The following is a 14,705-nucleotide window of genomic DNA, read 5'->3' as shown; positions in this document are numbered from 1 at the left end:
AAAAATGTGTAGTGTTGTCAACTTGTCACTTGAATGTTTTCAAGCAATACGCATTAATGTCATAAAATTGTATAATTCCAGTTTTAAAACAAAGGTTTTCATTCGAACCACCTAGACGGTGATGAAAAGAGACACAAGCGTAATAACTGCATCAGGATTTTCAGAAGTTTTCATCCAACGCTCTAAATAAAGAAAAAACATTACTAAACTTCACATGAAGCCTACCTTTTTCTTAAACAAAAATAAAGACAGAATCCGCAACGAAAAAACCGCGACATCAAAAATCTTTTAAACATCGGACGATGCCGAAGCAGGGACCCTAAAGGCCACGTTTAATTAACAGTTATGGGTTTTTCCACATATGTGGTCATATATTATGTCAAATATTCGCTTAGTGAGACACTCACTTCCAAAGCCTTGGAATTTGCACTGAAGCGACAAATTTGATCTAATAAACTTTGTTAGTAATAGTGCGATTTCCACCAGGTAGGATTTTGCTCTATATTAACCTATATTACTGTAAAATTTCATGAATCTAGGATGAACTTAAGGGGAGAGGGGTACTATTAATATTATGTACTATTATTAACTTTATTTGATCAGATACCGGTAGGGAAGATATTTCGGAGCCTAGGCATCGGATAGTAGCAACTTTATGATTTTTTTTCCGATTTTTCGGTTGAATAGGTTCCCAGAATGGGTCTGTGAAAGAAATAACTACTTTACAGCCCTCGCCCTCCCCCCTTTTGCGTTAATATTATAACTTGGGTCAGCGATGAAAAGTACTAATCGAAACCTTAAATTTGATATCCCAGATGGCTATCTTTGGTGGAAAAAAATTGTACACGGCCCTTTTGTATGTATGGACTCGCCTTAAGTTCCGCCTAGAACCATGAACCATGCATGCATGGGTATTCAGAGTTCCTACTTTCCCAACAAATTTGGTATCAATTGATACAACCGCTTCTGATAAAGGTGAGTGTGACAGGCAGACAGGCAGGTTCCGTATTTGGCTTATACTTGAAACATCAAAAACAATGATAACGATGTTCCGGTTCTGGAGGAGATCACGGTGGTGGGTTATATCGGCGACATAGCGCTGGTTGTCGTCACAAAGCACCTCGAAGACGCTGAGTTACACTCAAGTGAAGCAACCACTGCTGTAAAAGTTTTGTTTAGAGAGCACTCGACTGTTACTTGCGGCGAAAAAGGCGGAAGCGATCCTTATCATTAAGCAAGAGATATTTCGCCCGCGTTTGAAGTGGCAATCGTTCCATCACTTCCAAGCCACCCATCAAATATTTGGGAGTGATGATAGATGCAAAGTTCAATTTTAAGCAGCACGTGGAGTATACTTGCGAAAAGGCATCCACCACTATTATGGCTCTAGCAAGGATGATGTCAACGGTACAGGTTGATTCCTTCCATTGGGGAATGCCGGGAGAAAAGCAAGGGCAGATCCATTTTAATCCCACCTCTGACTGGCCGTGGAGGATGCAGTCAATACCTGTTTAGGTTTAAATTGGACATCTCACCTCATTGTCGAAACTGCAATGAGATCGCGACGGACCCAGTGCACGTATTCTTCCAATGCTCGAGGCTCATGGAAGTGCTACTACCGGAAAATTTTGTTTGGGGGGGGGGGGGGGATCGATCGACTCCATGATCGCAGAATAAGCTAAGAAAAGCGGGAGAAAGCAGAAAAAATCAGGAAGGCATTGTTACGAACCTAGCTAGTGAGGTAATGTTGGTTCCACAAGGCAAGGATGAGTCGGGGTGGGTTCAATGGGTAAAAATCCCATACTTTGGTGTGTCCCAGTCAGAGTCTTTTAAGGATTTTCACCTCCTTACAAGAAAAAAGGCAAACAAACAGTAAATCGATTTTAATAAGGTTTTGTTTTACACAAAATAGGTATGCAACAAACGCATTGATACAATGATAACTTGAGCATAGCAACAGAAGTTGTTCAATACTACATAGTTAAATAGCTCTACATTCAAATCAGCCACGTTAATCAATCGCGCAGAACATGACGCTGCCTTTTGGTTAATAGTCTGAAGCTGCGCTTACTTCGTATTGAGATACTATAAAACATTATCCGAAATAGCCATATCTCAGACGCCATATTTGAAGTTTAGTAAAATTCAGAGTATGTATGTAGAAAAACCTCCCCAATCCAGGGTGTTATGCGAACCGTGTACACTGGATAGTTTGCAGTCAGGGTAACAGACAACAAATCAAGCATCAAGGTTTGAAACCATAGGAGGCCCTTAAGAAGGCTCAGGACAGATCTAAGCCTTCAGCACTGAGCTAAGAAAGCGGAGAGCAGTGGAAATCAGCCCACAAAAGGGAAACGCTTCCAAGAGACCTAAAGCAGAGCCCAAGAGAGGGGAAATCTCAAGGGAGAAGGAAATAATTGAGAACTTCATCGTCATGAAGATGTGTGAGAGATATTATAAGGAGCTCGTGTTCACCGACATACGCTTCCGACTAGGTCTTATACTGGTAATTTAGCCGATGGAGTACACGGCGGATTCGCTTACTACTATAGTTTCTAAACTGCCAGGATGGAAGGGAACGGAATTCTCGACATGTGCTGGAGATGATATACCAGGGGCACACATGATGACGCTCTACCTTCTCAAAGTCGCAGCGATTGAGACGGGGAAGTTTCTACCCCTGCTCATCACTCGAAACATAGATCTCCATACCTGATTATAGACAGTTTTTAGAAACAAGGAGGAGGGCAAACGCAGACTCCTCAGGATCGGGGTAAATGACCGATACCTGGAGGAAATTAAACGTCGTTACTTTCTCATCAATTACAGGCTTGGTAACCATACGCATACCTGTGCACATGCACAAGGAGAGACCAAGGAAATATATTCCGAAGGACACATCGGCTGGTAAGCCTACCGAGATCTCCGAGCGAATTGCAGACCCCTTAGAGGCTGAAAGGGCAGCATCGAACTACTGGTCACAGAGGAGAAGCTGGACGACATTGATCTAGGTTTTCTAGACCTCAAGCTAGACATTCGGAGAACAGTAATGTCCCAACATTGGAGAAGTGTGCTAACAGAGCCGATTGCCAGTACTACACAACATTAAAAGAGCCCAGGCAAACCTCCATCATGCGAAAACTGTAATAGGCATAGCATATTCGTGACCAGCACCAGACAAGGGGTACTAGACACAACTCTGGGGAACACTCTGATAGCAGCTTGGTCAACAATGGAGGGTGTCAGATGAGCGTTTTATGTCTATATAACAGAATAATCAGATTGGACATTGAGGGTAACTCGGATGTAAATAGAATGATAACAAGTCGGGAAACCGGAAGCTGGACGCTTCAGGTACGAAAGGTTTTGTGTATTTCTTAGTACGTAGCACGTAATATATCCATATAGTATGTGAGAGTATCCACTTTCGGGTGATATTGACATTCATAGTCTTCAATTTTCAAAGAAGCAACAAATTTGAGGTATTATAACTTTGTTAGTGATAGTGCGATTTCCACCAAACTTGGTACCATCATGCTCTATATTATAGCCTATACCACTGCTGCATGGTACTAGGATGAACTTAAGGGAGGTTTCTAACCAATTACAAAAAATTGTAGTAATATACTATTATTAACTTTATTTAAACAGATATCGGCATGGAAGGTATTTCGGAGCCCAGGTACCATATAGTGGCAGCCTCCTGATTTTTTTCAGATTTTTCGATTTGGTAGTTTCTGAGAATTAAAGAAGTGATCACTTTCAACCCCCCGCGCTCCCCACCCTTCCAACGAATGTCAAAACTAAGATCGGCTTTGAAAAGTACCAATCGAGACCTTTAATTTGATACCCCACATGACTATATTTGATGAAAAAAAATTTTACACCCCCCCTTTTGCATGTATGGGGACCTCCCTTAAATTCGACGTAAAAGGATGTAATTCACTGTATGCGTGAGTGTTCACAGTTCCCACCTTTCTACCAAATTTGGTGTCAATCGCTATAACCGTCTCCGAGAAAAATGCGTGTGACGGACAGACAGACAGACAGTAAACCGATTTTAATAAGGTTTTGTGTTTACACAAAACCTTAAAAATGGCGTTGATGATGTATAGCAACTAATCAGGGAAGCAAAACGCAAGAGAATTCTGTGAAGGAATAGAACAAACCAGAGGAGACACCAAGCTATATAAAGCTATAGCAAAACACAAGGTAATATTTTCTGTCTGCCTGAGGAAGGAAAATGGGACATTTACCGAGAATGAGAGTTTTACTCCACGGTAGAGGGCAATAGCATTTTGCCAGACGTGAAGATGAATTGGAATATACCGAAAGAGGTATGCTCGCAAGCTAGAGTAAGATGGGCAGTGGGAACGTTTACATCACTGAAATCACCCCAAGAATGGGGGTTACATTCGCAGGCATATTTTTTAAGGTAAAAATACAAATTTCAGGAACTTAGTTTTATAATTTTATTCAATACAATTTTTTATGGAAGCAAGGATGACAAATTCTTCAAACTTGCTCTTACTTCTGTACATTTCTATGGTCATGTAATTTCATTAAGTGTGGATTTCAGCTGTAAAAAGTAGGACCTACATATATGTTGTAGGTGTTCGTCGAAACTTATTCTTCGCCATTAACGTTACCAATACACAAGCATTTTCTAAAGCACCATAGCAGCCCTTCAATCCATTTATCGTCGTTATCTTTACTGGAAACATCCCCATATCCAATTGCAAAAGTGGATGCTTTACTCATTGAATTCTGGCCAGTGGAGTGTCTATTGTAGTTATCAGAATCTTCAGTGGTTGAAGTTATTCTTGATTCACTTGGTGATCTATTCAAATCTCTGTCTAATATTTCTACTTGGCCGATGAACTTATTTTTAGTCTGGTCAAGTGCTTTCTCAACAACATCGTCGGATACGCACTCTGAATTACATTTTTGGCAATTCTTTTTGGATTGCAGAGCGGTCCGGTCTAAGGTTAACAATAACTCTGGTCGTGCCTGCATTTTCAATTTTTTCCTTGCTAAAACTGTGTGTGATTTTATAATATGATAGATAGAATCCACTTCAACCACTTGATTTAAACTATGATCTCTGTTTGAAAATTTCGTCTTTAAATACAGGTAATAATCAGATTTTCTTCCTAATCTACCTGCAAAATTTAGGATACTGACTTTCTCCAAATGGCTAATTTTTTAAAAGTGGGAAGAGAAAATCCATAGGGAAGCCCACTAACATTAAAAGCTAATTACAGGGGTGATGTTAACAACTTAATTGTTCCTGCAAATTAGCCTTTTCCCATATTATTAGGAGGACTTATTTTAGGAAAGTACACATCCTGGTATATTAAGGAGAATTCTTTGTTAGTAATTCCTGGAGAATTCCAGGATAGAGGTTTATAAACAAAATGTGACCTTAAACGTTGGCTGTGGGGAAATACCCTTATTGATAATTAACTGTCGATTTACAATAGGGTCAGGATTCAGATTCAGGAAAGAAGAAAAGTTTATTAACGTACTCCTATGAACACAATTTCAGTGAAAAATATGCTGGGAGCGAACACTTTGAGACAAAGTAGTTTTATCCGACTTTCCATTACTTTGTAAAGTTCCACATTTTTATTTTTGAAATGAAATAGAATAATCAATGGTGTCATGTAGGTTGCGATTTTTTTTATCCAGATTTTTTTATTGGTTGAAACATCCTTTAACCTATCTAAGAATGATGTAAAAAGTTGATTACAAGGGGGATATACTTTTAACTTTTTCAGGTCCTTTATTTTGAAAACTGACAGACAGAAATCAGCCTTTGGTGGAAACGATAGCACAAAGCATTGTTACAACCGGAACAAATCATTTTTGTGAACGTTTCAAGCAGCAAGTGGTCGCTAATATTGAACCTATCATTTTTAGAGTGTTTGGGAGTTCTTCCAGCCTGCCGATGGCCATCCATGATTAGTCCCATAATTTTGTTACAGTCCTTGTTACATGCAAGGCAATTCGTTTTCTGGCATTCACCTGTAGTTAGCGTTCCAGCAAACCTGGTGGGAATTTTTTCTGTTTTGCATAAACTTCCCAAGTTTGGAATATGTAATTGTCTACAAGAAATTTTTTGGCGTAAAGAAGCGATTAAGCGGCGGAGGTGGCTTGGTAGCTGTTAAGTCTACCTCCATGCCGAAAACATATTTTCCTCATTCTCGTTCTCCACCTACGATTCACCGTACCGTGACACCGCATGAGACATTCCGTCAAATGTGTGACCCTTTATCATATCCTGTATATATTTTCCCTGCCTTAGCCCGCCTTCTCTGTACGAAGATTTCTTCGACAGAGTATCAGAAATCCTAACCGTTTTGTTTACCTCTCTTCCTTTCATCCTCTATGGTGGCTTTAACCATAGAAAATAGAATAAAATCACTGACTTAAAGAAAGAACTTCATTTTTTGAAGACTCAGTGAAGCGCGGATACTTCAAACTGCTGCATTCATTTCCCTTTCCCTTATTTTCAACCATTTCCGTAGCCTATAGAAAGATGTTTCCATCATCCTTATTCACAAATGTGGTGACCGTGCTCTTGCTAAAAATTACCGTCCTATTTCGCTCCTCGCCTCCTGTTGCAAAATGTTGAAAAGTTATATCAGGATTGGTTGTCCGCCCACTTTTGCCACCTCATAGTGAAATAGCAATGCGGATTTGTTAAGCGTGCTCCAACCTGCTCGACTTTACAAAGTTTGTGGTCAATGTTTAAATTCACGCAAAGAAGTGTATCTTTTGATGGCTGCACATATCGTTCATTCTCTTCTTACTCTCGCATCCAACAGGATTCAATTCTGAGCCCTTAATTTTGACTCCATCCAGCTCTCCTTTACTCTCTTCCGAAGTATCCTCGAGTACAGCTCCGTGATTTGGTCACTCTTGTGAAATTATGATTGTATTTCCCCTGAATAGGTGCAACGTAAATTCACTCATTCAATCTTCTTCAAGAAAAACCTTCCGAGTGTTGAGTACCTCTCCAGCCTCCGCTTTCTGAGTCTTCGTACAACAACGAACAACCTATCTGAATTTATGAATATTTTTCAAACTTTCCTCGGGTCTGATGGACTGCCCTACCTCTAAGGACATCACCTGCCGTCCTTCGTCTTATAATAGACGCAACGTAGATATTTTCAACGTGGCTTTCACGGAGCTCGAAATCTATTTCCTTTCTCCAATTCCAATTTTTGTTTAGGGATTGAGGAGTCTTAAGTCCACATTCACTTGATGTCTTACCCGACCAAATGGAGAGCAACTTACTCCCACTCTGTATGGTCCACGGGCTTCTCTTTTTGGTTTTAACACCTAAAGTTCAAAAATAAAAAACGGACGAAAACGGCTATGGCTAAAAAAAAATTAAAAATTATCTAGCTCCGGCCAAGTTTTGGTTCGAAATGTGGGCGGACTTACGTTGAATATAATTCGCATCCTTCTCGTGTCTTGCAAATTATAAAAGAGAGGGTATAAAACCTGCTAACTACTTCGGTCACGCTGCTCCCAAGGCAGAGGTGAGGCAGCGTCTGATGGGTTGCCTCAGCCCTGGTACGAAACCGTAGCTGTCGTCGTCCCTCTTTTTATCCAAAATTTTGGTTGATCCCATATTTTTTTTTTCTTTCAATAGTTTTCTTGCTTTTTGTTTCTTCTGAGGGCAATGAGTGCCTGAAGTTTACTCTGTTTATTATTCATTAATAAAAAAATAAATAAATGTGGCTAGTCGGTCTATTGCCTTTTTTTGCTAATTCGCTAACTCAAGTCACGACGATTTCATCTGAATTTTCGTAATTTTTACTGCAGACCCTCACCTCTAGCCACATACGCTGCATTGAAGGACTATTGCACCGTCAGTTTTGAATTACAAAGCCAACTTGACTCTCCAAACTGGCCGTTTGACTATCTTTAACTCCTTCAATCATTACAACAGCCTTAGCCGCAGACTTAGGGATGATTGCGCGTTGGTATTTCAGTATTTGACTCCTAGCGTGACTGCAAATTGCACTAAACGATTGCAGCCATAGGAAATTTGCATGAATCAGGAAAAAAATATCGAAAACAGAAGAAGGGTAACCATTAACAAAGTTGAGAGTAAAAAACTAAGTTGACCCCACCCCATTCATTTTCATTATCCTGCTTAACGATAGGAGTTAAATCACGCAGAAGATAACACTTTGCTATTGACCAGTGAGGATATGATTCCCTCCGATAAATTGAAATTGAAAGTTGAAAGTGGTGTGCGTCAACATTTAAACATCCGTTACTATTTTTCTTGAATATCGGTCTTAACTGGAAGACGAGCAGAGCTTCAATAAAACAAGTTATTGTTCTTCAAACACTTCGATGGCTGATGGCAAGTGCTTGGTCTCTCACCGAGCTATGGACTTAGAAAAGGTGACAAACAGAGTCAGGCTGAAAATACATACCCATAAAACTAAGGTCCTTAGTCTGACTGGTTATCACACTCTTCTTATCTGAATTAATGAGCAGAGAATTGAAAGTATTGAACAATTTATCTACTTTGAAGGCATTATTTCTGCTGCTGCTGGTGGCACTCGATTTTACTCGACACATTATTGGCGCTAGATCCCTTTTCGCTGTTTTTCTAAAATCTGGAAATGAAACTATTTCAACGCCATCATTAAATTGAAGTTGTCTTGCACCAATATTCCCTCTGTGCTATTATATAGGAGCCCCACATTGAAAGTGACCCCCGCAGTTACTCCAAGACTTTAAGTCTTAAGACCTGGCGTCGGAATACTGTGGTCTAATACAATCTGCAATGAAAAAATTTGCTAACGTACGGACCAAAGTCCCATAGATTTTTTGGTTAGAAGGCAGAAGTGGCAGTGAATAGGTCATACATTGAGAGAGGATGAGAGGATGGATATGGAGGATGATACATTGAGAGAGGATGATAACTTCATGGCAGGCTATGCTATGCAATGGAACCCAATTCCAATATCCGGCGAAAGTGTCGGCCTAAAGTTGCTTGGTGTTTAAGAGTGGGCGATGAGTGCAAGCTTCTCGAAAGTGATGGCGAAGGTGAAGCACATTACTAGGAACCGGCAATAGTGGCGCGTGGATGTGTTTGGTATGCAATGTCCTAATGTGCAATGTTTGTGGTAACCATATGTACACTACAAAGTTTGGAAACAGTACGATAAAATCAAATGGAACAAAGTTAAGCAATCTTTAATAGCTATTGTTGATATAAATTTAAAAATTAAATAAAACTAACTTAAACAGTATAAAAACTTAACGTATAATGTAAAATTTTATTTAAATTAATAAAACCCTGTTTTTCATATTTGATAGTGTTGATTTTTATTATGCAAATACCGATATTTCGGGAACTACTTGTTCCCTTCATCAGTGCTAACAAGTCTCTAGACACTTGCTAACAAGTCTGTAGACTTGTAGACTTGATGAAGGGAGCAAGTGGTTCCCGAAATATCGGTATTTGCAAAATAAAAATCAACACTAGCGAATAGTAAAAACAAGTTTTTATTATTTTAAATAATTTCATCGCTAAAAATATCGCGAATCATTGAAGTGTCCATTTTTGGCTTTTATTATCGCCGCCTACACTTTAGGCATTCTTTTAGTTCATTTCTTAAAATAATCTTTATCTAACTTATTCCGTTCGAAGGAGATTTATGTTCACACTTTAGACGAGTTCATCCCAAACAAGTTCTATGGAGAAAGGTCAGGTTACCGCGATGGTCATTGAATGAGTTTTAAAGTCTTTTCACTATTTGTTTCGTTATCCTGCTGAAAAATAAATTGAGGACCAATAAGCCCACTGGGTACGGCTAAATTCTGACGAACTTTCAAATAACCTTCTTTGCTTAGTTTTCCGGTTATCCTCAACAGATTTCCAGATAGATTGTTGCCAAAATAGCCTCAAATCATGACATTATCACCACCATGTTTCACAGTAGGGACTGTACATGCTTCAGGAACTTGTAACACGTCTATTGGATCCGAAAATCTGAAACTTGAGTTTGTCACCCCACAGAACATTTTCCCTTTGATCTACAGTCCAGTTTTTAGGCGTCTTTGCCTATTCTTGTCTATTTTTCGCGTCGAATTGTTAGTTTTGGTGTTTTACCTGCAACCCATCTTCTTGGACCCCCAGTCAGAAGGCCTTCGCACGGGGTGGCATTTCAGAGGGAGAATTTTTCCATGTATATTCAAACCGAATGAGTGTGGCAAGATCTCCTGGAAATTTAAACGAACGTCAAAACGAAGCTTTTTTATCAGCGTTTCGAGCTCTATAAAAAAGCTTTTGCAGTATCATAAGGAGCAAATTGAAATAGCATAAGCGGAGCTGAGTTAAAATTTAGGAAGACTAATAGTAATATAAGAGCGAAATGGATACCGCAATAACCGCAGTCAACAGAGGACCTGGAGATGAAGCATCAACAAATGATCTTCACAACCACCTCAAGAACGTTATCATGGATACGGCCACAAACATACCTGGCATCAGCCGCAAAAGGAGTCGGAACGGCTGGTTTGACGATGAATGTAAGCTAGCAACAGAACGGAAGAATACCGCATACCGAATAATGTTACATTCTCAAAGAATGCGGGCACGCGCACAGACTTATCACGAACTCCGTCGTGCGGAGAAGCGACTTCACAGACAGAAAAAGTAAGCCTGGGAGAACCAACAAGTCTGTGAACTAGAAAAGAATAGGGAGCAACCGCACCACGCGCGGAATTTACTAACAAGTCAGCAGGGTGAAGCCTTACACACCTCGATGCTCATCCTGCCGAGACAAAGAGGGAAATCTGATTTCCGACAGAATGGGCATATTGGAGCGATGGGTTGAGTACTTTGATGAGCTACTGAACAACCAGAACATCGGCGAGTTGGAGGTCCCGCCAACTGAAGACGACGGACAAATACTGCCACCAGCAAGTTTAGGAGAAACAGTCCGTACAATCCGTCGGCTTAAAAATCATAAGTCGCCAGGAGCCGATGGAATTACAATTAGTTAAATATGGAGGCGACCAGTTACACTAAGTGGTTCATCAGCTTGTGCTCAAGGTATGAGACAGCGAATCAATGCCTGACGATTGGCAACGAGGCATTATCTGTCTCATACATAAAAAGGGAGATACCACACAGTGCAGCAATTATAGAGGTATCACGTTGTTGAGTACCATCTATAAGATATTCTCCACTATCTTGCTAGGCCGGATAGTCCCATATGCCCAGAACATCATTGGCCCATACCAAAGAGGCTTCACTCCAGGTAAATCAGCAACAGATCAGATTTTCTCTCTGCGGCAAGCGATGGAAAAGCTGTTGGAATATGGACAACAATTTCACCATCTATTCATCGACTTTAAAGCTACCTATGATAGCATAGCCAGGGTAAACTGTACACGGCCATGAGAGAATTCGGTATCCCGACGAAATTAATAAGACTGACTAGGCTGACCCTGACCAATGCGCGAGGCCAGATAAAAGCAGCAGGATCACCCTCAAGACCATCCGACATCAACAACGGTCCACGACAATGGAATGCCCTATCATGCGTCCTCTTTAACCTGGCCCTCGAGAAAGTGATCCGTGATGCTGAGGTAAATGCAAGAGGTACGATCCTCTTCAAGTCCACCCAACTACTGGCCTATGCTGACGATATCGACATCATTGGGATGAACGACCTGAGACAAAATATATGGTGGCAACGTCAGTACCGAAGACGAACCAACCAACAACATCAAACCGCACTGGTCAAACACAAACACGAAGAAGAATAAGGATAGGAGAATACAACTTTGAGACCGTTGACAATTTCTCCTATCTAGGGTCGAAAATCACAACTGATAACAGCTACGATGATGAAATCCGCGCACGGTTGTTGTCAGCCAACAGAGCCTATTTCAGCTTACAAAAACTGTTCCGCTCGAAACGTCTCACCATAGGGTCAAAGTTCTTACTGTACAAGACTATGATCTTGCCAGTTCTCATGTATTCCTCGGAAACTTGGGTTCTTAGCAAGAAAAATTGCGAACGCTTGGCCGCGTTCGAGAGAAGAATCTTCCGAAGAATTTTTGGTCCCCTACATGAGGATGGACGATTCCGTAGCCTACATAATGACGAAATCTATGAGCGATACTCCGATAATCCGGCTCAATAGGTTACGGTGGGCGGGTCACTTAATCCGTATGGATGAGGATGATCCAGCCCGGAAAGTCTATAAGGGCAATATCTATGGTAGAAAAAGAAGACGAGGCAGACCCTGCCTAAGATGGAGCGATGGTGTAGGCCAGGACGCAGGACAGCTTTTAGGGATATCGAATTGGTGGACCTCGGCGCAAAACCGGGATGTCTGAAGTTCCTTATTAAGGCAGGCCTAGACCGGATACCGGTTGTTGCGCCGTTGATGATGATGATGATATTCAAACTGAATAAGTGTGGCAAGATCTCCTGGAAATTTAAACGAATGTGAAAACGATGCTTTTTTATCAGCTCTTCGTTCTCTACAAAAAAGGTTTTTCAGTATCATAAGGAGCGAAATGAAATAGCATAAGCGCAGGTGAGTTAAAATTTAGGAAGACCAGTAAACCAGAAAGTACAAATTCGATCGTTTGCTATTTGTTATCGCGACTTATTTCCTTTATTCTTCCTCTTCTCCAGAAAATTGATGATTTTCCTAATCTTTTGAATTGCTTGGATAGGCATTAAAACAGAAATGTTAAACATATTCTCCTTTATTATTCTACCTAAAAGTGCAAAGGGATTCACCTCAACCGTATTATATGGGGACATCACAAAACTTTGAATATTATTTTAGTATCTTGGTAATATTACTAAATTCAACATATTTTTACCTTTATTTGCTCTACACTGCGATCTGAGCGAACTGATGCAGAAAAAAATGATCTATAAAATGAATCATTCATGCAATCAACATTATCAATGTAAGCACAAATTGTTGTGTTGCTCCCATTTCCTCTCAATTCACATTTGTCTGGCTTTTCAAATGTTTAATGGAACAACGAATTATTCCACGTGAATAAAATTTTTAAGGTAGATATAATCGTTCTAAAATTGAAATAAAGTGATTCAACGCTGGAAGCCACCAACTATACCAACTGGTCTAGGCCCCAAGCGATGCATAGCCCAGAAAAAATTGAACTCAATTTAAGCGATCGAATCATGAAAAAAACCATGTAAATAACTTTAGCAAAAGCGTGACCGATCACATGATAACTTGATTGGTTACAAAATAATATCGTTATTACAATTAAGCGTTCACAGACATCCTGGCGACTCTGTTATTTGCAGTTTTGATTTTAGGTAAATATTTTTCCATTTTAAATCAAACGCAAATATTTATTCGTTTATTGGCTAAATTGTTCCCATTTGTTTACAAACAAAGCGTAAAATTTATTTTTAGTTTTGTGAATGAAAGCATTACGGATTACAATGCTTTGTTAAACTTAATTGAATAAAGAACATATAATATACATTTGCAATGGTATGATTGAGCATCCGAAATATGATAGGTGAATCCAAGATCGTTTGCAACAGCTCGTGTATATTTATGGGCGTAATAACCAACCAAAAAGCGTTGCTCTTTAAATTGGCGCTTAAGAACTGGATGCACGCAGATACATAATTCAGATCAGCCAAATGTTACAAACCCAAAGGGGAGCGTACATTGCTAGTAGGCAGAGAAAACTGTTGTTGTGGATTTTATATTCTAAGGGTGAGGCCGGAAGGGAGGCGACTATGGTATAGGTTGCTACGTAAATGTAGTTATCCTCTTTTCGTTTTCTTAGCCTTTTTGGAAGCCTTTTAATCTCAAATACCTAATATCTGGCAACCTTAAACTATAACTAGTGAAATTTACTTTAAAAAAACATTTATTCATGCACGACGTCCCATAAAAACAAAACACATTTGTTCACCTTTCATCATTTTTGTGCTACCGCTGGCATTTCGGTAAACTAGATGCACAGTAGAAATATTGACTATCGATGAATTTTTGCGATGAGCAGTCTTTTATGGAAAAAGGTTAGTACTATTAAAATACAATTCTTCAAGCTGTGTAATAACATTTTTAGGGATACCTTATGTAATGATAGAGTAAAATGATCAAATCAAGCGAAAAGAAAAAAACGAAGGAAAAAAAAAAAAATAAGGCAAAGGAAAGGCGCGCGTGGAGCCGTAAGTCTCCGAACCTCAGAGGCCGCGCCTCATACAAGATCTGAGGCGGAAGAGACAGCAATTGAGACGGTGATCCGTCGTGGATCTTCCCCTCCTTGATCGCGGCACTCGGGTCCGGAGACTTACGGCTCTACGCGCGCGGTCGAGCCGTTTTTTTTTCTCTTTTCTATTTTCCAATTTAGTTCGCGTTCTGGTTTTCATTCGATAGGCCGTCGCGAAATCCTAATTAGTGTCGAGTTAGAATCCGTTGCGGACCCACGCATCGGAATAGACACGTTGGTTTTTAGTAATGAAGAGTTACGTCATCCTCATCCATCCGCCTACACATGTCGGCATCATCAAAGAACGATGCCTAAATAAATACTCGCTAGCAAGTTAGTTTTATTGCACTAGACCTAAGTAAATACATAATCGTTAGGAAGTAAGAATAAGGAGAAGATGTGTATTTTATTGCTTGCATTGTGACCCTTTAAAAGGA

General features: G+C 40.0%; 1 protein-coding gene across 1 annotated transcript in view; it reads right to left on the bottom strand.

Moving 5' to 3' along the window:
* The window catches only part of LOC119651515 (sodium-independent sulfate anion transporter), a 109,845-nt gene that overhangs the window by 34,034 nt on the left and 61,106 nt on the right, over positions 1 to 14,705 (bottom strand). The window lies entirely within an intron of this gene.

The sequence above is a fragment of the Hermetia illucens genome, chromosome 3, assembly GCF_905115235.1.
Source record: "Hermetia illucens chromosome 3, iHerIll2.2.curated.20191125, whole genome shotgun sequence".
NCBI classification, from domain to species: domain Eukaryota; kingdom Metazoa; phylum Arthropoda; class Insecta; order Diptera; family Stratiomyidae; genus Hermetia; species Hermetia illucens.
This window is presented reverse-complemented; position numbering and strand designations above follow the sequence as displayed.